At 42.0% G+C, this 27,515-nt stretch overlaps 2 long non-coding RNA genes across 2 annotated transcripts; one reads left to right on the forward strand and one right to left on the reverse strand.

Annotated features, from left to right (window-relative positions):
- Nucleotides 1-9,396: 9,396 nt before the first annotated feature.
- LOC116594800 lies at nt 9,397-11,269 on the reverse strand. Its single transcript, XR_004287421.1, has 3 exons — nt 11,087-11,269; nt 10,773-10,971; nt 9,397-9,505 (listed from the first exon to the last, which is right to left on the reverse strand). It is a non-coding gene; the product is annotated as an uncharacterized LOC116594800 (long non-coding RNA).
- Nucleotides 11,270-11,411: 142 nt separating this feature from the next.
- On the forward strand, nt 11,412-12,906 carry LOC116594802. The gene is made up of 3 exons (XR_004287425.1): nt 11,412-11,428; nt 11,597-11,779; nt 12,836-12,906. It is a non-coding gene; the product is annotated as an uncharacterized LOC116594802 (long non-coding RNA).
- The last annotated feature ends 14,609 nt before the right edge of the window (nt 12,907-27,515 follow it).

Genomic DNA, 27,515 nt, shown 5'->3' on the forward strand with positions numbered 1-27,515 from the left:
TGATATAATTGCCAAATATGCCAATACGGTGAAACCAGTCAGTACCTTACTAGTTATATAACTAAATCACCTGAGGCCACCCCAATTTTCAAGATTTCAAAAAATTTGCATTGTGCCCATTGTTTAACAGTCCTTCGGAGTCCAATGCTGCCCAGCGATTTATCAAGTTCAGCCAATGGTGGTTCATAGGCTGATTCAAAGTTTGCTGAGCCCATTAGGAAGAATCATACCTTCCCAGGAAGGTAGACTTACTCAGAGCCCAAATCCTCTCCTTTTCCTGAAATTCAAGAACAAGATGTTCATAGATTTCCTATGTGTTGCTTGCTGCAAATGCCATTGAGATAACTTGACCATTTTAGCCATATCTCCTCATCCCAGAAAAAAAGAAAAATCCATATTCATGAAATTATGGTATGTATCTCCAGGGGGTACCCAGACCTTCTGAAGCCTGTTCAAGAGACTACAGATTAAGCACCCCGCTCTGCGTTATGTGGTCCATCCCCTCCAACACGCATCAGTGTTCATCACAGTGGTTCAAAATAAAGAAGCCCTTCCCATCGATGGCCTGGGCTTATATCTCTGCTTGGTCCTTAGTAACCTGTGTGACCTTAATTACATTACATAAACTCTCTGCGCCTCAGTGTTATTATTTGCAAGGGGAATCATCATCATCCTTACCTCACTGGGTAGGCATGAGGATGAAATAAGACAAGACGAGGAAAGCTGTTGGCACACCGCCTCTTGTAATGAATGATCAACAAATGTCAGTTATTACCATTTTACTACTATCCTGCGAGACTGCTTTGTTTTAGCTTTTTAAGATAAATACACTTTATGATCCATACCAGAGTTTTTAACCTTGACACTATTGATATTTGGGGCCAGATAATTCTTTGCTGTGGGAACTGTCCTGCACATTGGAGGATGTTTACCCATATCCCTGGCCTCTACCCACTAGATGCCAGAAATACGCCCACATTTCTGACAGACAAAAGTGTCTCCAGTCACCTACCTCTCTTGACAGCTAAAATCACCCCTAATGGAGAATCACTGCTCTACACTGATGAAATGGATATTTCGAGACTTGGTTCTTACAGCAGAAGCAAAAGTAATTATAATATTTAAAATGTGACTGTTGTGGGGCGCCTGGGTGGCTCAGTGGGTTAAGCCGCTGCCTTCGGCTCAGGTCATGATCTCAGGGTCCTGGGATCGAGTCCCGCATCGGGCTCTCTGCTCAGCAGGGAGCCTGTTTCCTCCTCTCTCTCTCTCTGCCTGCCTCTCTGCCTACTTGTGATCTCTCTCTGTCAAATAAATAAATAAAATCTTAAAAAAAAAAAAAGTGACTGTTGCTCATGAAAAGACAGTAAGTCCAAAGTATTGTACTCAAAATGGAGAAGAAAGGGCTCTGGGGTTAAGGAAGAGAAAGTAATTGTGTGAATGGGGATGGGAAGTTCCAAGTCTCGGTACACACACATGGCCAAAGGGAATTAATGTGAAGCACAAGGGTTGTGAAAAATACAGAGAAAAAATAAATTTTGGCAGTGGAAAGAATACATTGAAAACTCTCTCGGGAAAAAAAATACATATATAGCTTAACCCAGAGAATACACAACATGAGTAACACCTGGAAGGAGTCAACAGAGACTGGATATGAAAAACAGAGAGAGGAAATGAGCAAAAGGACCCTACTGATCCCATGAGAGGTCCACACCACTGATTCATGATAAGACAGGATTATTTGATACGGAATTAAAGAGCAGAGTCCAGGGTTAAGAAATCCTTGGAAAAGGGTCAAAGGCCAAGGATGGGCTGAGACCCCGAGCGTCAGCCTTTTAAGAAACTAACATGGTATACCCATTTCTGAAACAAATAAAGCTATTATTTTGTGTATATGTGGTCCCCATAGTGTTGTCAAGTTGTCTTACATTCTCAATAAATAATTTTGTGGGGGCTCAAAGTCCCTCTGAAAAAAAAGAATAGCTCAGAGAAGTTGAAAGTCAGCCCTGGTCATACATCAGGTGCATGGTCTATGAACGAGATAGGTTCCCCCTTCTTTTGGGTGGTGGCAGCAAAAACTTAATGTCACTTCGATGTCAGTGTTGGTGATATGAATCCACTGAGAACTTCCAAGCATTTTGCGCATGCCCAGTTTCTCCAATTAATCCCCACAACAACCTTCTGAAGTAGCAACCATTAAAATCCCCACTTTACAGTTGAAGAAACCAAGATTTTGAGAGGTTGAATGCTCCAAGGCTACACAGCTAGTAAGCAAGGACTTAATGCCCAGATGACAGTCCCCCACACTCTTCTCTTGGTTCCTGTCCTATATTCTCTTGAGCACTCATGGGGAGGGATGGGGCCCTGAAATCATTTCAACTCACTGTGTTCAACAGAGTAAGGCATAAACAGACTAAGTGTTTTACTTACGCTGACATCTGAAAAAAATTTCCAAGTTGGCATCACTATCCACATTGTTCAAAAATTAAGCCAAAGTAACCTGGCCATCAAAAGAGGGAGCTAAGACTCAAACCTAGCTCCAGCTGACTCAAGAGGCTAAGGTTTCCCCATCAGATCAAAACAGACACATTAAAATCAAAAATCTTACGCTCTGACATCTTTTCCGTGTCTCCCAATTTTTTGCCATGTGTGACCAATTAGCACAGTTGGCTAGAACATGGTGCTAATGAGGCCAAGGTCGGGGGTTAAATTCCTTCATGGGCTGAAACTTGATGCTTCCTTCCCAGAGTCACAGGCTGTGGCCTGCAGCACAGCTGGTCTCCTCCCAAAAGCATCACATTGGTCAACAGTGCAACTGAGAAACCTTCGTTGAATAACGGTAAGTCCATCCGCACTGTTGGATCAGCTCAGAACATGCTACACTGAGGCCTGACTATTCACAGAAATAAGGACCAATGTTGTTATTAGTTGCATAAACTAACAATTTTTGCCTACACACAAATAAAATTTAACTTTACTCTTTATGGGTCGATGGAGCTGGGACTTAACTTTTAAAAAACTCAAGTACAGGGGTGTCTGGGTGGTTCAGTGGGTTAAACCTCTACCTTCAGCTTAGGTCATGATCTCTGGGTCCTGGGATGGAGCCCTGCATCAGGCTCTCTGCTCATCAGGGAGTCTGCTTCCCTCTCTCTCTCTGCCTGCCTCTCTGCCTACTTGTGATCTCTCTCTCTCAAATAAATAAATAAAACCTTTAAAAAAATAAAATAAAACTCAAGTACATCAAGAAAGATGCTAAAATTTTGAGATATTGAATGACATGTGCAGTAATACCTCAATTACTTAAACTCATGAGGAAATGAGTTATTTTGTATGTGTAAATTATGTTAAGATAATGGAAGTGTCTCCTTAGTACCAAGACATTTTCGTATTACAAAGTCTGATGGAAATCTTTCTAAATGGAACTCACGTCTTCCTGCCTCCTCAAATTGAGGACATAGAACATGATTTATCCTACATATCTGTTATTTACAAGAAACACAATTTCAACAAAGTAATTCTTTTTAATTGAAAATGAAGAGATGGGAAAATAGAGAGCAACCAAGAAAGTCAATGTTAACACCAGACAAGGTTAAAGTAATTTAACCTGGGAATTTAAGGTTAAAGTAAGAACAGGATAAAGAGGAATATAATGTAGTGATAGAAGACATTTCTCCGATGAAAATGCAATAATCAGTAATCTATGTGCACCAAATAATACGACATGTTCACTGAGTCCCAATTTCCTGTGCCTTCTTGCTATTCCTCAAACAGGCTAAAGTGGTTTCTGACTCAGAGCCTTTGTGGCTTTGCAGCCAAAGTGAATTTCTGCCTGGGGTTGCATTCCCACTTTATTGGGAGACCGATCCTGCTTATGTAAGGTCTGAGGTTTCTACAACTTGGAGACCCTAAGAAATATAAGAATATAAAATTAGGTACAGAAGTAAATATGAAACAAGAAACCGTGAATTTTATTTTATTTTTTAAGGATTTATTTATGTATTTGAGAGAGTGCGTGCATGCAAGTAAGGGGAAGGACAGAAGGAGCAGGAGACAAACCATACTCCTGCTGGGCAGAGAGCCTGTCAGTGGGCTCGATCCCTGGACCCTAAGACCATGACCTGAGCTGAAATCAAGATTCGGACACTTGACCAATGGAGCCACCCAAGTGCCCCAAAAAACCAGGCATTTTAAAAAGCTGAAAATACCACAAGCATCACAAGATCCAGAAAAATCATGTAACAATTCTTACTAATTCACTGCCTGATGTGCCTCTATAATAAATCTCTTTTCCACATTTTTAAGCTGTATACCATTTGATTTCCTTTTTCATAACAATAATTTTTTTTTAATTTCCATTAAAAAGTTACACAATTCAGACCTTTGCCCAGCACTGTTAATTGAAATTGGCTTCATGTTATTAGATAATTGGGATATGTACCACATGTGACTCCGTATACTGGTGTACTTGCCTTCATAATACTGCTCCAGGTTTATGCCGTACAATTTGAAAACTACAGTAAATTTTATTTGGCATCATTTTTTAAAAATAATAAAAATCTCAAGTGCTTTTAAAATTGTATACAGTATATTATCAAGTGTATTTCAGGTAGGGAAGAAATTCTGTTGTTTCGTACATCCATAAGAAATTAATCCTCTGCTTCAAATTATACATTTGAGGCTGGAGAAATTTTGCATGGCCTGGCTTCTGGCTCCAAATGTTTTAAACCTTCAATCTCCTCTACTACCTACATACATCAAGTAATGGGTGCCTAGAAAATATTCATATCCCTATAGAACCTCTAACTTATACCCTTGTGTCACCATCCTGGGGAAGACAGCAAAGCCGGCATTGGAAATATTCTGCAAGCCGTTCTAGAATGTTGAACAATAAGCAGTACGATGAGCAGTAACTTAACTATACAAATGGGGACCTAGAACCACATATGTATGTTCCACTAAACCCAAGTTAAATAAATTTCCAGGTCTTTCCCTCAGCCATATCCAAAAACTGCCAGTAGCCACCTACATGTACAAGTTGGACAACAACTCCTGGTCATGTGGGGGTATTCCCAGGTACTTGGAAGAACAGGGACAAGACAGAGCCTTAGCTCTGTCTAGGTTTGTATGATATACCTCCAGAACAAGGCTTCTCTACTCTGGCATTACTGATGTTTGAGTCCAGATCATTCTTTGCTGGGGAGTGAGGAGGGGGGTGGTCTGCACCCTGTAGGATGTGAGTTTAGAAGCATCTCTGATCTCTGCTCCCTCATTACCAGGAGTACCTACCCCTGCCCCACTAAGGATACCCAAAATGTCTCTAGATATGGTTAGATACACCCCGAACGCTAACACTATTCCCTGTTGAAATTCACTGGTCCAGAGAAAAGAGTTCAGACAGTGAATCATTCATTTAATGGACGCTTGCTGGGTACCTGCTATGTTTAAAGCCCGGTGCAAAGTTGTTTTGCACGAGCCCATGGTACCAGTGGGAAGACAGATGATGAACAATAAATTTCACAGACTGCAGAAAGGGCCATAAAGAAGGTCTTGAAGACACTAGGAATCTAAGACAAAGCTCCTTTCTGTGTCCCCAGGCTGTTGGGGGATCATGAGGATTGTAAAAGATGAGGTTACCCTGCATCTACTCCACCAAAGCGACCTTGACGTTGGCGTGATAGAACCTGAACATGTATGGGGAATTATAGGAAACATTTCAATTAACCACAACAGTCAGTATTTACAAATCCTGGTCAGGGAACATGGAGAAAGTGTGTTAATCATAACCAGGTGGAGGAATCCATCTGCTTTTCTCGTATTCTGGCAATTACATTCCTTACACTATTCCAGCCACACTCATATTTGTGGTCTACAAATCCTGGGAGATGTTGACAATTTTATTCATAGAAGATTTGCCACGAGGGTTTAGCCCAGCCAAATGGAGGGAGGTGGGCAGAGAGGCTAAATCAATAAGAATTTAGATTGTGAACAGCACTGTATATAAATTAAAAAAAAAACAAAAACAAAGCAAAAAAACAAAAAACAAAAAACCTCACCTGTTCTGACACAAATCATTCCTCCAGAACTCTTGAGATAACCCTGGTGTTTTTACAAATCCTGGTCAGGGAACATGGAGAAAGTGTGTTAATCATAACCAGGTGTCTTTACCTATTGTGTCTTTACCCCCAGTCAATTACAAAACCTATTGACAGCAAAAATAGACTAACTCCAGGGTACATAAAATCGGCATCTGTTTCGCTCCAAGTGTCGTGTCCCTATCAAAAGTATTTGTTCACAGAAAGCCCCGGAACAGACAATATGACCCTTTGCTGAGTTGTTGGCATCTCCATAAAATTAGTAATTGGAAAGGGAATGTCACTAATTCCCATTCCTCTGTTGGAAAGTTACTGCAGTCTTTTATCAACTGGAACACTACGTAACTGCTCAGCAGAAATGAACTAACCCACTAGCTCTCTTCTGATTGCACGTAATCACAGGAGCCACTCAAAAGCATGTTCCTTTAATCTTTTTCTTTATCATCACTCTATTTTGCTGAACTTACCTTAATTTGGCCATTCAGACCTCTTCTGGAGGGTGCTCCATGGCCCTTCTGTGGATTAATTAATCCATTATTGCAATAATTTCCACTTATATAGTGCTTGATCATTAAAAATTCATTTTGATATTGGCAAGAAGTAATTTAACACTGTGGTTTTAAAGTGGTGTTTCCTCAAAATTTACTAGAAAAATAACATATGCTAATGCATTGAACCCATAATTCCAGGATCTCACTGCTAGGGGTGAGGTTAAACTTACTTTTTTTAAAAAAAAAATCAGGAAAATGATAATGCAAATGTCTCATCGCAGAGCAAAACTCATTGAGGAGGGTGTGGATTGATGACCTTCAGAGATCTCAACTAACAGCCAGGTCTTTGGGGTTGAGGAACCTAGAATGACACCTTCTCTTCTTGCTGGGGCTCAGGGTTCTTGCCTCTGAAATGGGTCTAATCCCTCCCATAGTGTTGTAGTGAGGATCAAAGTGGACAATCTATGTAGAGAGTCCAGCACTGTGCCTGTTATAGAACCACAGTGGAAACTCGGGTCAAGGAAAAAGCTATTAGTTTGCCATGTAATCTCACTCCCCTACGCACACTTGTACACACACCTAAGCATACCCCCACACACTGCCATTTTCATTGTAATTCAACAAAGAAGCTGGTTCTATAAAATAACCAAATTAACAGGCTTTCACACCCACAAATTGACCAATTATACACTGGAGGAAAAGTCTGCATCAGTTCAGTCAAAACAGGTCCACAGCATTAGCTGGTTGGTTAGTTAACTGATTGGTTATTTAGCTAATTGGCTAATTAGTTACTTATGTATAAGACTTGTTTCTCTATATCCTCTAAAAAAAAAAAAATCTCAGCATTGCTGACATTGGGGGTCAGATAACTCTTTGCTGTGGGGCCTCTCCCATGAATTGCAAGATGTTAGCAGAATTCCTAGCCTCCACCCACTCCCTCCAAGTGCACCCACCTACTCTAATCGTGACAATGAAAAGTTCTCCAGATATTGTCATGTGTCTTCCAGGCTGAGAATTATTGCTCTAGCCCAAACCTCCAAGTGGCTTATATTCGCATTAATATAATTGGGCCATCTTGGGGAAAGGGACCCTAAGGAACTTTGCATATGGCACATTGAGGAAACTCAACTGTTAGACTAACCCCTTGGAGACCACCTGCAGCAAGGATTTTCACAATCCTTTGAGGTCTGCAGTCATATTTATGTTCTGATTTAGTCTGTTAATGGCTATCAGGGCCTCAAGGTCTCCCTGCTGTGTCCGGGTTTCACCAGAATCTAGAACTCTAAAAGCCATAATGGTGAGTTCCATGAGCGCATTCATCACTGAGCTCATGAGTTTAAGTTTCAGGACCCAGAGCCTGCATGGGTCCCTTCTGAGGTCCTTAACTTAATTTTGTATATGTGATTTAATGTTCTCTTCCAAAAGAGGGTCCTCCAATGGGAGGGGTTTAGTTCCCATGAAATCTGGCTCTCCCCTTAATAGACACCATGCCCCATCTGTTCTCCACTGTACCCTCAGCACCTCCACAGTGTCTGGAACTCGATAGATCCACAGCGAAGTTTGCTGAGTGACTGAGTGACCGACTCGATGAATGAACAAAGGCAAAAGTGATTTATACACTTTGGAAAGCATAAAAGGCCACAATAAATTCAGGGCCATGATCTATTGTCTGCTGATTTAGATAGACAGTGAAGGCCACTGGAGTTCAGAAGAGAGATATCACTTCAGCTGTGATGGAAAGGAGATATTACAAGCCAATCATAGAATCACAGAGTTTAAAAACGCATTAAAATGAACCACAGTACGCTATTACCTATGGGACCAACTCAGAACTTACACTCTGAGCCTCAGTCCCACCTCCACTGCTTACCAGGTGGAAATCAGCCAGCCACTCTCTAAAATGGGCGCAAAAATAGTATCGATAGCATGCGATAGTTGTGAGGTTTAGAGGCATGCCACCTGCAAAGTATACGGCATGGGGTCCAGCATAGGGCGGAGGCTCAGTACATGTTAGCTAATAATGTTACCGATTGGTCCCAATGGGTCAGGCATCATGCTAAACGCTTTCTAGATGTTAGTGGGGAAATGCTCATAAGTCACAGGGAAATGGGGCCATTTTCTGAGTACCCCTGGAGTTCGTCAATGTGCAAGGTAATTCACCACGTTCTGCCTTTAATATTCATTGCAACTCGGTAAGTTAGGTGTTATTCCAATTTTGTAAGTGTGAACTCGAACTGAGAGGAGTTAGTTATGCGCAAAGAGGTTAAGTGAGAGTGTGGAGACAGACCACAAGCTACCAAATGCCAGGACTGATATTTCTGCCAGGTTGATTCTATCCTACCAGCTAAGCGCTCAGGGATCAGATGAAAGGGTTCAGATCCTAGCTCAGCCCTGCTCGGACCTTAGTAACTTATCTAACCTGTTACATCTCAGTTTCCTTATCTGCAAAACAGATACCTGTGTCAAGAAGTTCTAGAAAATACTAAGAGACACGGTGCATTTGAATGATACATGAAAAATGCCCAAATCTCCTAAGTATTGCTCTTGTCCAAAAGTATGAAAAAGAAAACACTATATTTGCCCACTTTCAAATCCCAATTTAATTTTTTTTTTAAAGAGAGACTAGAGGGAGAGAGAGAAGGAAAAGCAGGCTCCCCATTGGGTGGAGAGCCCAACATGGGGCTCAATCCCAGGACCCTGAGATCATGACCTGAGTGGAAGGTAGATGTTTCACCAACTGAGTCGCCCAGTTGCCCCTCAAACCCCTATTTTTTAAAAAAGATTTTTTATTTATTTGTAGAAGAGAGAGCGAGAGAGAGCATGAGCAGGGTGAGGGGCAGAGGGAGAAGCCAACTCCTCGCTGGGCAGGGAGCCCAATGAGGTACTCCATCCTGGAACCATGGCTGATCCGCCAAGAGCCACATTCTGGGGGCAAAGTGGGAAAAGATCATGAGGACCAGGGTCAGGAGAGAGGTGAATCCCTTGAAGTTTAGAAGTACACACCCCAATTTCTCTGCCACAGAGCCACCTAACTCACGGTGTTCGAGGCATAAATTTTCCTCTTAACATAAGTGACCTGTGATCACGTTGAGGACATGGGGCTTCCTAGGATAGCAACAGTGGCCTCCAGAAAAATGGTAGCCAAATCTTTGGTTTTGAAAGTTATTAATCTTTACATGAAATTCCTAGCAGTGGCAAGGGGAATATTAGTTTTATTTAATTTCATTCGAATTACACTACAAAAAAAAATTAAGGGGAATAATTATGAAAGTAAGGTCAACTCGATTTCCTATAATAATGTTTTTTGTTACCAGGCTCATTATTGCTAATTCTTTTCATAATCTTTGCCATCCAACCTCATTTGTTTCATTTATAAGTGGCAAGAAATGCACATCACCGAACGGCGATGAAATCAAGACAGCAACATGTCACTTGGGTGATCTCTGGAGAAAGTAATTCTTGTCTCTAGTTAACCTTTTAGGGAAAAACTCAACTACATATTCCCAATGTAGGTGTTACATTTGTCAAAGTGAAGTTTTCCTCTTCTAGATCATTCAGTCATGCATCCTGGCTTGAGACAGTAGGGCTTTTGCCAAAAGTTGAAGTTTTATCCTGCTGTTCTGAATACTTACAAACCAAATGAAAAAGCACTCAAAGAGGTTTTAAACGGGCTTTTAGCATAACCCAAAACACACATAGACACACGCACACACACACACACCACACATACACACATCCATGAATTTTTAAATATGCAAAAACTCCTCTCACTTAGACTACTGTTTAAAAAAAAAAAAAAAGGATCTTGCACGTTCATTACCGAAGACACTCATAGTTGAGATTTAATGTGGCCCCATTACTGTAGTTTGAACCACTTTTTGGCTTTATGAAGAATCTCAGAATTGTCAGTAAAAAATAAAATTAAATTAAATTAAAATAAAAGCTCTAATCTATTTTAAACAACTCATATCATAAAATTGGCCTTCCACGGCTAGAAGTTTCCCCTAACCACAGTGTGGGCCAACGTTTGAATTATCCATACCTGGGCCACAGTGGCTTTAAATACTTTGAATATCTCTCGTTTTGCTGATTACTAAAGAAACATTCAAGAACAAACACACATGGTCCCTGTGATCCTAGACTCCAGAACATATAATTGCATAAACACACAAACAAATGAAAGTATAATTACCAATTATGAGAAGCACATTCAAAGCAAGGGACAGTGCCCTCGCCAGCTGACGCTGCTATCACAAACAGCCACAGACTGGGGGTCTGAAATAACAGACATTTATTTCTCACAGTTCTGAGGCTGGGAATTCAGGAGCAGGGGGACGGCATGGCAGGTTCTGGTAAGAGCCCTCTTCTTGGATTCAGATGGCTGTGTCCTCCTACGAGGGAGAGAGAGGGCTCGGTTTCTTCCTCCTTTTCAAAAGATACTAATCCTGCCAGCGGGCTCTGCCCTCATGACCTCAGCTAAACCTCACCACCTCCTCAAGGCCTCACCTCTGAAGATCGTCACTTTGGGAATGAAAGCTTCAACATAAGAATTTCGAGGGGACACAGACATTCAGGTTAAAGAAATAGAGAAAACTTGAGGAGTGGAGAGGCCAGTCAGATCCCCCAAGTTCTCTTGGCCCTCTCTTAATGCCATCGGCTGCCTGGGGTGGGGGGGTGGCAGCCCCCCTCACGCACCAAGGATTTCCTCCCTCTGGGTCCTGCCTCTCTTTGTTGTAGGGCTTTCTCTAATATGACATCATACTCAGCCCATGGCAGCAGAGGCCAGAAGTGCCAGATGATTAACACCTCTGGGAGTGACCCTCAATTGGGGGACGGGGGCAGGAATTGGTGGGTAACTACAACAGCTTCCTGTCTCATTACTGGACCAATTCTGAGGAGGTCCCACACAGTCTACCAGAGACTCCCCAGTGGGACCGAGTTATCTGCAGTGGTAAATTTCTCATTAACCTCACCGGTAATTGACTCTCTTATTTCTTTCCTGGGACTGATTCCTAGAGTCACCTCCCAAATGAACTACTCAGGTCTGCCTTTGGGAAACCTACATGAAGATCAGTATCTACTGTGGGAAGGTAAACTTCCACTTGGTCCCCGAAGGAGGAGAAGCAGCTCTCCCTGAGAGCACCTGGGGGGAAAGGATTTCATGGAAGAGGAAGAAACAGCATAAGCAAAGGCCCTGAGGTAGGGAGGAGCTGTACACTGGAGCGCCCGAAAGGAGCCAACAGGGTGGTATTACAGTGAGCAGTGTGACATGGGCTGAGGCCCAGGCAGGAACCAAGGTGAACCTGGCAAGCCACAAGAAGGAGTTAGGGCGGGGCACCTGGGTGGCTCAGTGGGTTAAGCCGCTGCCTTCGGCTCAGGTCATGATCTCAGGGTCCTGGGATCGAGTCCCGCATCAGGCTCTCTGCTCAGCAGGGAGCCTGCTTCCCTCTCTCTCTCTCTCTCTCTGCCTGCCTCTCACTGTACTTGTGATTTCTCTCTGTCAAATAAATAAATAAAATCTTAAAAAAAAAAAAAAAAAAGGAGTTAGGGCTGTGTTCTTAATATGTCTCCCTCCGGCGATGAAGAACCTGAGGCTTAGAGGTGTTAGAGTAAAAAAGGGAATGGTGAGTATATTTGAGCGAGAATCTAAACATGGGGAGATCTGAATACAGAGCCAATATTGTCAACCACTCTTCTACTAAACCTGATGCTAAAATAGCTTAAACCAGTGCTTTCCTCTTGGTTTATACCAGGCTGGCGACCTGGTCTCTTTACCCACCTTCTTGACAACCATCTCTGCTTAGTCCCACTACCAGTATGACAGATCATGATCTCTGTTTCTCAGAGCAGCTGGAAGAGCAGAGAACCTGCATTCCTAGCCAGTTTCTGGAACATCCTTCTGCAACATCAAGATATATAGCCTTTGTAAATCTTCAGAGACGTATTAACGTTCACCTCCATAATGCCTTAATTGTACAGAAACCATTAGACAAGAGTGTTAAGGTGACAAAGGGACCCATGCAAATGGTAAAGAAAGAGAGCAAGATGCCTAAATTAAAAGGGGTGAAGGGTCCAGGACAGTCTTTCATGGGGGAAAAGATTCATGGAGATTCGCTGTCTTAACAAGAATGGACTGCCTCATAAATTATCTCAATATGATGCCAGTAAGTCAAGGGGAACTTTTTTTAAAGTAGGAATTTGCGAAAGGTTAAATTAAAATGAAGGCTGAACAATTATTTTTGTCCTCCTGCCTAGCGGGGCTTCTGCTAATGTTTGTGTACAGAAGTGATAACGGCGGGATACTTCAAAGCCTTTTCAGGAAAATCATATCATTGGTGAGAAAGGATTTGATTTTGTAAAAAGCTTATATTGTAAGTGATATTGAAAATAAAGAGACAAGATTGCATGAGCTAAGTGCTTTATTTTTGTTAGTGCTGGTGGGGTTCCGAAGATCCTCATCAGGCCTGTAATTGGGGTTTTAAAAGTGGGAATAGAGGAGTGTTTTCCATTGTCTTTGAAGATGGCAACCCTGACCCAGCAGTGCAGGGCTGTGCCCTGTAAATTTTGTTTTCAGCAAATAAAAACGATTTTCTCCAAAGGCTCCCACTTCTCTTGGCCAGGCCACAGCATTTTCCTAGGGAGGGGCAGGTCTGAGAGCAACCTGTGGAGATGGTCCTCATGCTTTTCTTGATCCACCCCCCACAGGGGTTTTGACTAACCTTACAGAGAGGAAGGAGTTGGAGAAACCAAGAAAAATAACAACATCTATTCCAGTAGATGTTGAGCAGCACCTGAGCAGAAAGCATATCTCCTATTCCTTTACATCCTGAAGGCCTCACCCACAGCCCATAGCATTTAGGAGTTGCAGGCACTGTAAATAACATGAAACCCCACTATAATTTTGAATGTGGAAAGTAATTTTCCCATGCAACTGGAAATCTAGAGGCAGGTCCATTTTGGAGTCATTAATTTCCTCCACAACATCATCCAAGAACCCATGCAATTTCAACATGTCTTTCTCAAGAGCTAGGTCCACGGGTTAGCTTCCTTAAGGTTGGTTTTTTTTTTTTTCTTTTTAATATTATTTATTTATTTGAGAGAGAAAGAGTGTGAGCAGGAGGAAGAGGAAGGGGCAGAGAATTTCCAAAGCAGACTCTGAGCCAAACACGAGGCTCGATCCTACGACCACAAGCTCATGACCTGAGCTGAAACCAAGAGTCAGACACTTAACTGACTGAGCCACCCAGGCACCCCAGCTTCCTTAAGGTTTTAAGATGTCTCCTAATTATATATTTTTTTTTCCAAGAGCAAAAACAGCCTTTCTGGAAGCTTCCTAGAGATTTCATCTCATATTTCAATGCCCAAAAAGTTGCTTATGATTATGCCTTACTGAATGCACAGCCAAAGGAACAGGGCTAATGTGAATGGCTCAGATGATCAAGACCCACCCCTGGGTTTGGAGATGAAGCAAACTTTCAAACTCATGGCCATTTAAAGGGGGTGGGTCGTTGGACAAAGTTAATGACTCTGTTGGGAAGAAGAAACAGAAGGTAGGGAGTAGATATTGGCAATCAACAGTCTCTGCTAAAACAAGAAATTTCAGTAGACATCTATTAAAGAAATCATGGAATGAACCAATGAGTCTCTCTCATGTCTTTCATTATTTCCTTCCTTGGGGTATGGATTTTATTGTTTCCAGTGAGTGTTAGGTCTTTTGGCCTTTCCAGCATTTCCTTTCCCCTCAAGGTCCATAGACCCCATCATCAGTCTGTATGGTTTGATTGGCTTCCAAAACGTGTAGAGACACATGTCCCAAATCTGTCCCGTCAGTAACTTTCATGGCTGCTGCCATGCCGATTGGTTCACATGGAAAATTGAACCACCGAGAGTTAATTCAAAGAGAGTATGAGGAAGGTGAATGTCTTTTCCTAGCGGAATGAAGTAGGAGTTTCATGTTTCCATAATGTAATCCTGGACAGTATTCGTCTGGACTGTGGGGACACGCACGATAGTGAATCTAACCCAGAGGAAAGCAAAACCAGGAAATGGGGACAGATTAAATCTTGATACAGCTTTGACTCTGGATCTAGGCACAAATGGAGGAGCTAAGTAAATATATCTTTCTGAATTTTTTGGTCAAATAGTCTAGTGCATTTCTTGTTTTCCTCTAAGTCAGTTTGAATTGAATTTCTGTCACTGACAACCAAAGGACTCCCATCTAATACATTCCTTTATCTCTACTATGTTACGAGTTTCCTAAGAACCAAGGTTCAGATATAGTCATCTCATAATTTTTAGAGTTCTGTACCATATGCCTCCATAGTCCTTACTTCGCAGAGTGTTTCCAAGGTTTTTATCATATGAGAACTCCTTTTTTTAAAAAAGACTTATTTATTTATTTGCGAAAGAGCATGCAGGAGTGGGGGAAGGGGCAGAAGGACAGGGAGAGAGAGAATCCTCAAGCAGACTCCCTACTGAGTGCAGGGTCCATCATGGGGCTCAATCCCAGGACCCCGATATCATGACCGAGCAGAAATCAAGGGTCAGACACTTAACCAACTGAACCACCTAGGTGTCCTGAAAATTCCTTTTTGATATGAAAATATTAACAGATCTCAACACAACAGATATTTTGCTTTTAAATATCTACAGAGTGAGAAAATATATAATAACACAAAGCTACTCTAATACTAGGGATACTTTGGTTACATGAATTTGTATTTTATGACTCACAAAGGCCTTTACCTACAATTTAAAAAGAGTCGTTTGTAATGTGCAAACGTATTATCTATTTCCTTAGACAAATTTTAATCCACACGTGGATTTGTGGTCTATGAATCTAATAACTGCCAAAGGAAATCCATAGACCACAAAACTCTTCCATGTCATCAAAAGTACTTGGAGAGGTGTGGATGAAATAATGCTTACACCCCCCAAAACTTAAAATGATCCATGACTCAATCATTCTGTCAAGGCTACTAAATCCATCTTCTCAGGGTTCTCTTTCGAAGGAGAAGAAAGTAATACAAAATATTAGTTAAAAGCTAGAAGATGCGGAGCTGGCAGAATTACTCAGGTGAATGTTACAGTTTGTTAATGAGAAGTCAATTCAAGTGTCCAGACTTCAGGTGCTGAGGACAGAGCCTCCAAAAAACCCTGTATTTAATAATTCCCACTGTGTGCTCTGAGAAAATGCAGCATAATAATACAGATAGCCCAGAGTAGCAAGACCTCTCAAAAAGATCCAGAAACCTGGGCATAAGGTCCCAAAACACTGGCTTTGTACAAACTGTCCATCTGCTCCCTGTCTTCTAACTCTTCAGAATTTATTTGCGGGGGTGTTGCTGTTGCTTCCCCTGTCCTCACCCATCCCCCCCACATTGCTCTCACTGCACAGAAGCAGCGAGATGTGGGCCCAGGGCTGTTCTCTCCTTAGTGCCAATCCCTGGTCACATGATTGGCTCAGGTCTGTTCTTAGAAGCGTGAAGCTCAGGACATTTGCTCAGTGGCCCTGAGAAGTGATTCTCTCTCTCCCTCACTGGCTATGAATAAGGAAACAGGCAGTTCCAGTTTCCAAGGGCAACATTGAAGGAATCCAAGTTCAAGAGAAAGCCGACCTAGGTAGGAGGGCAGAAGGAAGATACTCTCAAAGAAAAGAAACTGCAGTTTTGAATTAGCTCAGCTTGAAGCCTGCACTACCTCTAAATTTTTTTGAACTACGTGAATCAATAAGTCCTCTTTTTGTTTAAGCCAGGGGTCAGCAAACTACAGTCTGTGGGTCAGATCCAGCCCGGGGAAAGGGTGTGCATGGGCTGTGAGCTAAGAACGGTTTGTAGAAATGAACATTTGCAATCACTTTGCGAACACTAACTTTGAATACCAATTGAAGAAAACATTATCCCCTGCAAAGTGAGAATTCTATTTTTCTCATTAATAGACCTGTTTTACAAACACTTGAACTAAGTATTATTACTGTATTTTCAATTTCATCAATAAAAATGCCGTGGAAATTTGTTTTCTCTCTTGCTATAGAAGTTCCCACATTATGTCCTCTATCTTGCCTCTTGGCCCATGAAACCTGATATATTTGGTCTGTTCCCTTTATAGGAACAGTGTGCTGACCCTTATGTGAAGCTATTACATTTCAGGATTTTTGCCATGTGCAAATAAAGCCACATTAAGTGACACACTATTGTTTTATGGACAGAGATGAAAAATGACTATTTTTGCTTCTCAAGTTTTCCCTTATGTGAAAACTCAATCAGTACAACCAAATCCACCGGCTGAAAGGGGCTCTACCCAGCCTCCCCCAGTTCCCCTCATCCCTCCTTATGTAAATATTGCCTCCTATATTTTCTATCCTTTGAACCCTGACCATGGGCTTCCCTGTCCTCTCCCCTAATCCTACTGGGAAACAACCAAAAACTGAACACGGGATGATAAATGCATTGTACAACACTTATTTCATTCCCTTTTTCTATCTCAGCACCACCCAATAGTTGTGAGACATTCGTGACATGTTTTTCTTGAAATTAATGGGAACGAGGAGATTATTTTTTCTTGGAAGATAGCACTTGTTCTCAGAGCAAGGCATTACAAGTCAGAAGGTGTGGGTGTGAGTCTGTATAGTATTGATTCCCACCCCACCCCCCTTTTTTGGCAAAAGAACACTAACAGTCCTTGGAGGACAACCACAACCCACCCTCCCTCCCCACGATGCTGGGTGCAACTCCCCTGGGGCATTAGGGGGGGCGGTGCCAAGTCTAACCAAATATAGCTGTCTTTGCACAGTGATTGGCTCAAACATGGGCACATGACCCAGCCAGAGCCAATCAGATCGCATCTCAGGACTTAGCAGGTGTTACCGGACAGGAGATGCTCCCTTTTCCTCTGGGCTTTTTTCCCTGCGACTGTAAACTCCTGGAAAGCTCACCTCTCCGCAAAGGAGAGCAGGGCAGAGAGATGTAAAGAGAGAAATCAAGTGCTGGTAACAACATTTAAAGAAATAGATTCAATGGGGCCTGAAGCTAGAGCTATTAGCCTGGACTGTTCAATTACATGAGCCAATACATTCTCTTTCTGCTTGAGCCAGTCTGAGTTGGGGCTCCTGTCGCTTGCAGTGGAAATATACAACCCCTCTCTAACATGGTGGCCATCTTGGGTTGGGTTCTCCCAAAAGCAAGCCTAAGACAAAGATATGAGTGCAGACGTCTCCTTTTGGACACACTCCCAGGAAGCACTGGTAGCCGGGAAGGAAGGAGGGCGGGAAGGGAGGGCCCCTGGAACAGTGTATTATGCAGCCCGCGGCCGCGCGGAGGACACCCAGGGCTCAGGCCTGCTGGGGAAGGAAGAGGGAAAAGGCAGCAAGGAAGCTGGTCTGCTTATCTGCCAGCTCACATCCATCATTGGCGGAGAAGCTGTTTTTAGGGGCACCAATGCCCCCTCCATTTCCAGCTGGCCTCTTCCATGAGCGGGCTCTCCTCCGGAGAGGAGTTGACAGGCTTGTAGGAGAACTCTGCGGCACGCACTGGAATGCTGACTGCTGAAGGGAAATGAGCGACGCACTCATCAAATCCGTCTCCCCGTGTCCCACCCCACGCCGCAGTAATTACAGAGATGCTTTGGGGACTGCCGGTGTAGCTAGGAGTTCCCCCACCTCTTGTCATTTAACTCTGATGTAAAAATGCTGTGCAACCTCAAAGCTCAGCGACTTTGATCAACAAGGATATATTCTCTGAGGCTTCTGCAGGCTGACTGGGGTGGCTGTCATCGTGCTACAGGTCCTTGGGGCAGCAAGGGGGGGTGGGGCGCATGTCTGAAAGGGTAAAGGGGCAGCAGGTCCCCCGAGGAAGCTCTCCTCACAGCCATGGAACCCAATCCATTCTGGAGTCAGGAACTGCTTGTAATGCAAGGGTGCATGAAATATATCCCCCAGAAAGGTAATGGCACATGCACCAGACTCTAAATCAGCCATCAACGAGCTACTATCGTAGTATCTTCAATGGATTATAAAAACGATGGCTTTGAAGAATGACTTCACCTTGCCAGAATTATGATTTGTTATTCATCTTGTGGATTTTTTAAACAGAACCTTGTACTTAGTATTCAAATTAATGACTCCAATGTATTTGCCCGGATTAAAAAAAAAAAAGAAGAACCATTTTGCACAATACACATAATAGTTACATTTCTATGATAAACTTACTTGGTAAAAGCTTTCTCGATTTTATCATGTAGACAAGTAGGTATCAGTAAATCAAACTCGAAAGCCAGAATGGTGGAGGTGGGGGAGAGGCTTGAGGCAAACCTTCCGTTCCCTAAGGACGGCAGCAGGAAAAACGAACACGGGAAACACTACACCAATATGGAGGAAAATAAGACTATTCCCCCAAATCGCTTCCCATCAGCCATCCGCTGCCATTTCCTGATTCGATTCATTAAGATCTCGGCTAGCCAGGAACATTTTTATGAAACACAGTGTTATTAGTGGGAAGAGCAAAAACTTCGTACAGAGTTCAGGTTTAAATTCCGGATCCGTCATTTTTCAACGGTGCCACCTGAAGAAAATGGACTAAAATTTCCGAAAATTCCATTTTGTCGCCACCAAAATGGGAGAAAAGGCCAGGGAGCATGAACAGGGTCCTACCTCATAAAGTTGGAAAGACAGAAAAAAGATCATACGTGTCATGCATCCCACGTGCCAGTCCATAGGTCCGTGTTGGTCTCTGGAAATGTTCTCATGGGTCCACCACAGAACGAGAGAAATACAGCGTGATAGGTTGAATTGTGTCCCTCATAAGATTATGCTGAAGGCCTAACCACAAGTATCTGTGATTGTGACCTCATTCAGAAATGAGGAATCTACCGAGATAATCAAGTTAAAATGAGGTCCTTAGGGCGGGCCCTAATGCAATATGATGGCGGCACAAGAGAAGGGAAAATCCACGTGAAGAGAGAGTCAGAAAGAGAACACCTGGGACAGAGCATTCGAGGGGGTGCGGCCCTGCCCCTCTGGTTTCAGACTTCTGGACTTCAGAACCATGAGATAATTCCGTTCTATTGTTTTAAGCCACTTGGCTTGTGTTATCATCTTAGGGCAAACCCAGGAAATGAATACATACGATAAAAGTGAATTTTTAGTTTAATAAAGTTAAAAGAATGGCCCCTTTTAAATTGTTTTTCCATGGCATTATTCGGAGCTTAGTGGAGAGTGTGGAGCAGGGCAGCTCGGGGCTGATCAAGCAGTTCTCTCTGCGTCCCCTTGGCACCCCGGGGTTCATCCCTGACTGCTCGTCCTCCGGGGCCATGAGTTTACAAAATCGGCCGGAGAAAAAGAGAAAGGCAGATTGCAAAAGGCTCAGAGAGCCCCTTCTTTCTAAACTTTTAATATTTTAGAATAGTTGATTTATGGAAAAATTGAAAAAATATTACAGAGAATTCCCATGTGCCTTGCATTGAGTTTTCTCTCTTATTAACACCTCACATTTTTATGTTACATTTGTTATAATTAATGAACCAATACTGCTATGTTATTAGAGGCTAAAGTCTGTACTTGATTCAAATTTTCTTTATTTGCTACTTAATGTCCTCTCTGTGTTCTGAGGCCCCATTTGGATACCGCATGGGAGTTCGTCCTAATGTCTCCTTCGGATCATCTGGAATGTGACCGTTTCTCGGACTTCCCTTGTTTTTGATGACTTTGACAATATTGAGGACCACTGGTCAACTCTATTGTAGGATGCCTCTGTATTTTTTGTTTTAAGGTAAAATGTACATGATGTAAAATTAATCAGTTACATGTACAGGTTATGAGAATTTAGTGCATTCACAAATTTGTGCAGCCTTCCTCTCTCCTCCAAAAATTTCCATCGTCCTCAAAGCCAACCCCATACCCTTTAGCTACTCCCCAGGGCTCCCTGCCCATCCCCTGACCACCACATCTCTTTTCTGTTTCTATGGATTCGCCTATTGTGGGTACTTCATACAAACAGAATCCTACAATACGGGGCCCACTATGTCTGACTTCTTTCAGTTAACATGGTATTTTCATGGTTCAACCATATTGTAGTATCTATCAGAACTCTATGTTTTTCCTATGGTTGTGTAATATTCCATGGGATGAATAACACATTTTGCCCTTATCTATTCATCTATCAGTACACATTTGGGTGTCTTCTACCTTTGGATTATTACAAACAAGGCCATTATGAACATTTGCATACAAGTATTTCTCTGAATACTTGTTTTCAATTTCTTAAAGTTTTGTTTGTTTGTTTTTTGTTTTAGAGAGAGAGAATACAAGCAGGGTTGGGGGGAAGGAGCAGAGGGAGAGAGAGAATCCCCAGCAGACTCCTCCATAACCAGTCACCCAGGTGCCTTCTGTTTTCGATGTTTTTGTTTGTTTGTTTGTTTGTTTGTTTGTTTTTACAGTGATACCTGGGAGTGGAATTATTAGGTCATATGGTAATTCTCTCCTCAACATGCTGGGCATCTGTCAAATTGTTTTTACATAACAGCCATACCATATTGCAGCATTGATTTAAATTAATAGTCTAGGGGCTCCTGGGTGGCTCTGTCCAACTCTTGGATCACGCTAGCAGGGTCATGAGATCGGCACACATCTTGCTTCATGCTGGACATGGAGCCTACATAGGAGTCTCTCTCTCCATCTCCCTTTGCCCCTCCCCACCCCAATCGGTCCCGTTCTCTTTAAAAAAATAATAATAATAATAATAATTTAAAAATAAAAATAGGAGTAGCTGGCCAGTTAGCTCAGTTGGTTAGAGTATGGTGCTAATAATAAAAAATAAAAATAGGGACACCTGGGTAGCTTAGTCAGTTAAGCATCTGTCTTCAGCTCAGATTATGATCCCAGGCTCCTGGAGTCGAGTCCCGCATCTGACTCATTGCTAAGTGGGGAGCCTGCTTCTCCCTCTGCCTCTGCCTGCCACTCTGCCTGCTTATGCACGCTCTCTCTCTCTCTGTGTCACATAAATAAATAAAATCTTTAAAAATAAATAAATAATAACAATATTTAATTAATAGGCTTTCTTTTTTTAGGCCATTTTTAGGTTTACAGAAAGATCGACAGGTATAGGGAATTCTCACATTCCTCTCTTTCTATGCGTATCATTTCCCTATTATTTACATCTTGAGTTAGTGCGAGGCATTTGCAGAATGGCTTTTTTGCCCCTGTACCCTTGTCAGAATTTTGTTTTTTTCAGAATGGCTTTTTAAAATGAGATATTTTTCCTACTTTTTTTGCAATGGTAAAAAGACTTTCAAATGGAATCATGATGCCGTTTGGACGGCAGGGGTACGTACGTGCGTGCATGCATGTTTAAGGATCTTACATGACAACCCAACCTAGTACACTGTGTTTGTTCTAATAGTATGTGAAAAAAATAATAATTTAAAAATCGGAGAATCACTGGTAAAGGGAAAACATGCAAACCCAAGTCTGACCACAGTACTCTACGTGGTGACGCTGGGTTCTTTCTCTCTCTCTCACTCTTTATTTATTTATTTATTTATTTATTTATTATTTTTGAGAAGGAGAGAGAACAAGCTGTAGGGGAGGGAGAGGGAGAGAGAGAATCTTGGGCAGGCTCCATATCCAGCACAGAGTCCAACTCAGAGCTGGATCTCATGACCCTGAGATCATGACCTGATTGGAAGTCAAGAGCTGACACTTAATGGACTGAGCCACCCAGAAGCCCCAGTGACCCAGATTCTAGGAAAACCATGGCATACATGCATGAACTGCATGTTTATTTAACATGCTCCTGTGAGCTTTGGGAAGGGAGGGAAACTATGTCCTCCAAGCCCCCGCCTCTGTTAGATTCCAAGTTCAGCCACCCCTGATAGTGCTCAGACGCCTCCTTCCCAGCACTTTCTCTTGCCTGGGGCACGTGTTGGAGTCAAAGGCAACAAGGAATTTTGAGATTTAGCAGCCCTGAGTCTGGTGAACTTCAGAGAAAGTCGATCAAGACTTATCTCTCTTGTAGGGACGAGAGAGCCCCGTATTTTAAAATGTGCTGTCTCCACCGTGCCAGAATGTTCAGAGGACTTAAGAGATGGATGCCCGTGGAAAAGCAGGATGACCTCTTGGAATTTGTTTGCACTTTTCATAGAGGGATGAAAGCGCTTAATGCTGGTACAAGTTCATTACCATTTTTCACTGAAACTCTGGCACTCTCATTTTTCTAATCTGAAACCTTCGAGAGCCAGAGGTTCATTCAGATCTCTCCCCTCCTTCTTAAAGTTCAGGGACCAGAATGAAGGTCCAACCAATTCTTCTTCACTGTGCTTCGAGAAGTATAAACTTCTGTGTTCTGGTAACTACTTTTTACACTACGGTCTCAGTCCTTCAGCAGATTAATCCCCACATACTATTCGACAGTGAAAACAGAAGTGTATATTTAAGTGGCACGAGGTTAGATTTATTTTCTCTTGGGAAGACCCTTTGCCACAACCTAAGCTATTTTGTTATTAATTTTTTAACTTTGCTTATTATTTCTGACTTAGTATAATCCTCGTGAAAACTCAACAACCAGCCAGTCATTTTGAAAATATCTTTCAACCATTTAGTTCATGCAGTCTAAATTTCCACGCCGGTTGAGGGTTTTCAGATAAGGCCAGTGGTCCCTTAAGAGGCTAGAACTGGGGGTGCCTGGGTGGCTCAGTGGATTAAAGCCTCTGCCTTTGGCTCAGGTCAGGATCCCAGGTCCTGGGATCGAGCCCCACACCGGGTTATCTGCTCAGCAGGGAGCCTGCTTCCCTTCCTCTCTCTCTGCCTGCCTCTCTGCCTGCTTGTGATCTCTGTCTGTCAAATAAATAAAATCTTTAAAAAAACAAAAAAAAGGCTAGAACTGCAGAAATAAACTCCCTCCCTTTTGCTTTACCTGCCTCTCCTAAAGTTTTCATTTGTTCCCACCACATAATGTCATTGTTTTAAAATTTCAGACAAGGCTAGAATCTGCCAGGACAGGCTGTGTCTCTCTTTTGACTTAAGTGTTCGACTTGTTAATTCTCTTTCTCTTTTCCTCCCCTTCCGCGGGAGCAAGTATGTACCACTGCTGATAAACACGGGCGACAATGCAGGAGGAATTACCCAGGTATACCCTCTACGTATAATCCACGCACCCACGTAACTGTTCTTTCTTTGGTTTGCTAGAGATCGGTTTTTCTGCTTATTCGTGACTCTTTTCAAAATGTGCTAAACAACCTTTTAGTTACCTTGAAATCCACTGTTATGGGTGTTTAACTGAGTGCACAAGAGAGAAAATTAAAATAATCAATGAATGTAGTTTGCTGCCTGGTCAAAGTCATCAGCATTTAATTTACTCCTTCCCTCAAGCAATTGGAGTTAGCGTCACTCTTTCCACTACTAGTTAGATGTAATGAAATTATCTTCATAACCCTTCCTCCTGGAAGCTGGGGCTGCTCAGCTCTAGAAGGATCTTTACCTTTTCATTAAAAAACAACAACAAAAAGGAAGAAAGTTTGACTCTCAATTGATCACATTTCCTTCCACGACAAATAACTAATTTTGAAAATGTTTCCATCGTTACCTTAAACCCGGTTCCAGAATGTAAGTGGTTCTAAGTCGCAACAAAGGGAAGCATAGTTAAAGCATGAAGTGTTCATTTCCATGGCTAGGCAGGTGCCATGTCCATGTGTGCCTATGCGATGGATTCCAACTACAAGACCCGAGCCTACTTGCAGGAGGGTTTTTGAAGCTGCGGGAGCCTATGAGCCCCTCCCACGGGGTGGGACATGCTGGCAAGCTAATACTAGTTGGGAGCCACTCTCAACCAGTAACTAGTGGGATGTGGCAGTTAATTTTCCAGTTCCGCTGCCCCTCTCTTGCAAAAACTCTGTTCTATGCTCTCTCCGCGTTGTCCAGTGGAGGAGCCCTGGTTGCCCACAGTCATGACCTGTTCCATAGATAATCCCCCTTTATTTGTAGTCTACCATTCCCTATCTTACCTCTATACTCTCCTACCGGTAGCTTTTCTGGGATCCCTTCCTTGCCCTCGAATCTTTGTGGGAGTAGCTGCAGCTTTCAAAAACGTCCTTAGTTTGAGACTGAAAGCCATTTGCAGATTCAAGCAGAAGACTTGTTCTGATAAACAGAAAGTTTGGTTTGCTGCCCTGCGTGCTGGAGCTGCTCTCACTGCGGAGGTCGTTGTAAGGTTGACGCTCGTCATCATCATTGCTATCAATGGCATCGAAATTCACCCGGTGGCACCCAAGTAACAGAAAGACATTTTTATACATCAGTTCCTAATTTTCAATTAGAAAATATAATCCTCAGATGGATGAAGGCTTTAAATACCTTCATTCATTGAGGATGTAGAAATGACCTTTAAGTCTGATTTCTTTCTAGGTTTGGCTAACATACAATCTACCATGCACTGACCATGGGCCAGGCAGAGTGCCAGCTTCTAAGAATACCAAGAAGAACTTCTCCTTCCCTGCTCCAGTGGGAAGAGTTGTAGGTTTTAATCCAACATGACCAGGAAGGATTTTTAAATGGCTTCTATGTGAATTGGTAAATATAACCAGGAGATGGTGTGCCCTTTGATCCATTTTTCAGGCACTGAGCCTATCAAGACGTTAACCTTATCTTTGGTTTTAGGTTTTAGTTTATTATAAACAACACTGGATCTTAGATTTTCTTTGACTAAGAAGGATATTATTGGGGAGATCTGAGAGAAGTATGTATATTAGTAGCAGTATACCAATTTTACTCTTTTTTTTTTTTAGATTTTATTTATTTATTTGACAGAGAGAGATCACAAGTAGGCAGAGAGGCAGGCAGAGAGAGAGAAAGAGAGGAGGAAGCAGGCTCCCTGCCAAGCAGAGAGCCTGATCCTGGTCTCGATCCCAGGACCCTGAGATCATGACCTGAGCCGAAGGCAGAGGCTTAATTCACTGAGCCACCCAGGCACCCCAATAAGAGACTAAGAGAATGTGTTTTTTGTAAATACGTAAAGAAGTATTTAGGGTTAAAGTTAGGGGTGAAGTCTGCAACTTACTATCCAACAGTTCTGGAAAACATTATATATACATATATATATGATTTATGTGTGATATATATACATATACACATATATAGCTATACATTTGTCTAGACAGATAATAAAGAGAATATACATAGGCTGTATGTCTAGGACATATAGATGGAGATTTGGTTTCAGACACAGATATATAGACAGAGCAACATAGTAGAGAGAGCACATGAAACAAAAGAAGGAAATATAGTAAAATATTAATATTTGGAGAATCATAATAACCTATACCTAGGGATCCTTCATACTACTCTGGCTTCTTTTCTTTAAGTCAGAAGTTATATCAGAATAATTTCTTTACAAAGACACTCAGCCTTCCCTATTTCCCTTTTAAACTAGCAGCTCCCATATGTATCAGCGGCTCCCATAGTCCTGGTGACAGTTCTCAGATCTGACTCATGACCATTCAAGCTCCTCTAACTAAAGAATGTTACAGCTTACATTTTTGTTGGAAAAGACTCCCTTTATCTTATATCTCAGAGTCCACTCAACATTGGGACTGTGGCAGGAAGTACCCAGTTCCCCAAGTGTACTAAAAGTCAATGAGTTGTATATTTAAGTAGGTGAATTTTATGGTAGGTAAATTACACCTCAATGAAGCTCTGAAAATTTAAAAAAAAAAGCCCAGACACAAGGTCCCTGAGAAAGGATTATGTGTCTGACTCCCTGGTCAGCTAAGGCAAGGACTCTGTCCCTCCTCCATCCTCACTGCAAAGAGAAACAGCTAATATTTAACCTGCCTTAAATTAAGATAGAAACCAGGAAAGATAGTCTCTATGAAGGGAGGTACTACTTCCTTTTTATAGCACCCCCCCCCCCGCCCCCCGGGATAGGTGGTCTCTATGCTTTGCCCCAGATAATCCTCGTATCTAACCTGCAAAGCCTTAGATGCTACTCTCTCTAGCAAATATACAGATGAGAAAGTTGAGGCCCTTACAGGCCAGAGAAGAGGCCCAAGTTTACCCAGCAAGCCAGTGGCAGGGCTAAGATTCTAATCCAGCAAGAGCGGTGCCATCATTTTACTCCCTCCGCTAAAGACACCTTCTGAGCACTCGCCCTGGATGTATTTGTAGCCTCTGCCGGATCTATAACAAGAACTTGTACATCACCTCACAACAAATCGGTAAACAGGAAAGAAATACAAGCACACTCATTTAATTGACAGAATTTAATCTATATTATAAAAGTGAACGTATATAATAGCTCTTATTGATTTAGGAGACAACCAAAAAGCCTCCTGTAGGTTGAATCTTTGTGAGTTATAAAAACAAAATCCATTTACCTATCTTTGACATTCTAATAAAAAGATAAGATTATGATTCTTGAGAATTATATAGATGATAAACAAAAAAAGCTGAAAGACAGGGAAAATGCAATAAATAAAACACCACATTGCAAAAAGCCAGGACAATCAGCATGTCTAACAAGAGGTAAATAAATTATGGTATATCCATAAAATCAAATATAATGTAGCCTTGAAAAATCATGTTTTCAAAGAATACTTAATGACACAGGAAAATGTTTAGGATATAATTTAGTGAGAAAAGCAGGATATAAAACTCCGTAAAAAATATAACACCAAATTTGTCAAAAATAATTCGAGTGTATACACACATATATATATACAAATAAATATGTATATACACATACACACACCTGTGAGTGTGACTGGAAGAAAAAATGCACCGGAAATGTATTAACAGTGGTCATCTCTGCACGGTGGGATAATTCATAAATTTTACCAATTTTATCTTTTTGCTTACACTTTTCTATATTTTATGAACAAACATGATTGAGGCTTAACATTAGATAACACTATATATGAAGAGAGAGAGAAAGAGAGAGAAATTGAGAGAGAG

The sequence above is a fragment of the Mustela erminea genome, chromosome 7 (genome assembly GCF_009829155.1).
Source record: "Mustela erminea isolate mMusErm1 chromosome 7, mMusErm1.Pri, whole genome shotgun sequence".
NCBI classification, from domain to species: Eukaryota; Metazoa; Chordata; class Mammalia; order Carnivora; family Mustelidae; genus Mustela; species Mustela erminea.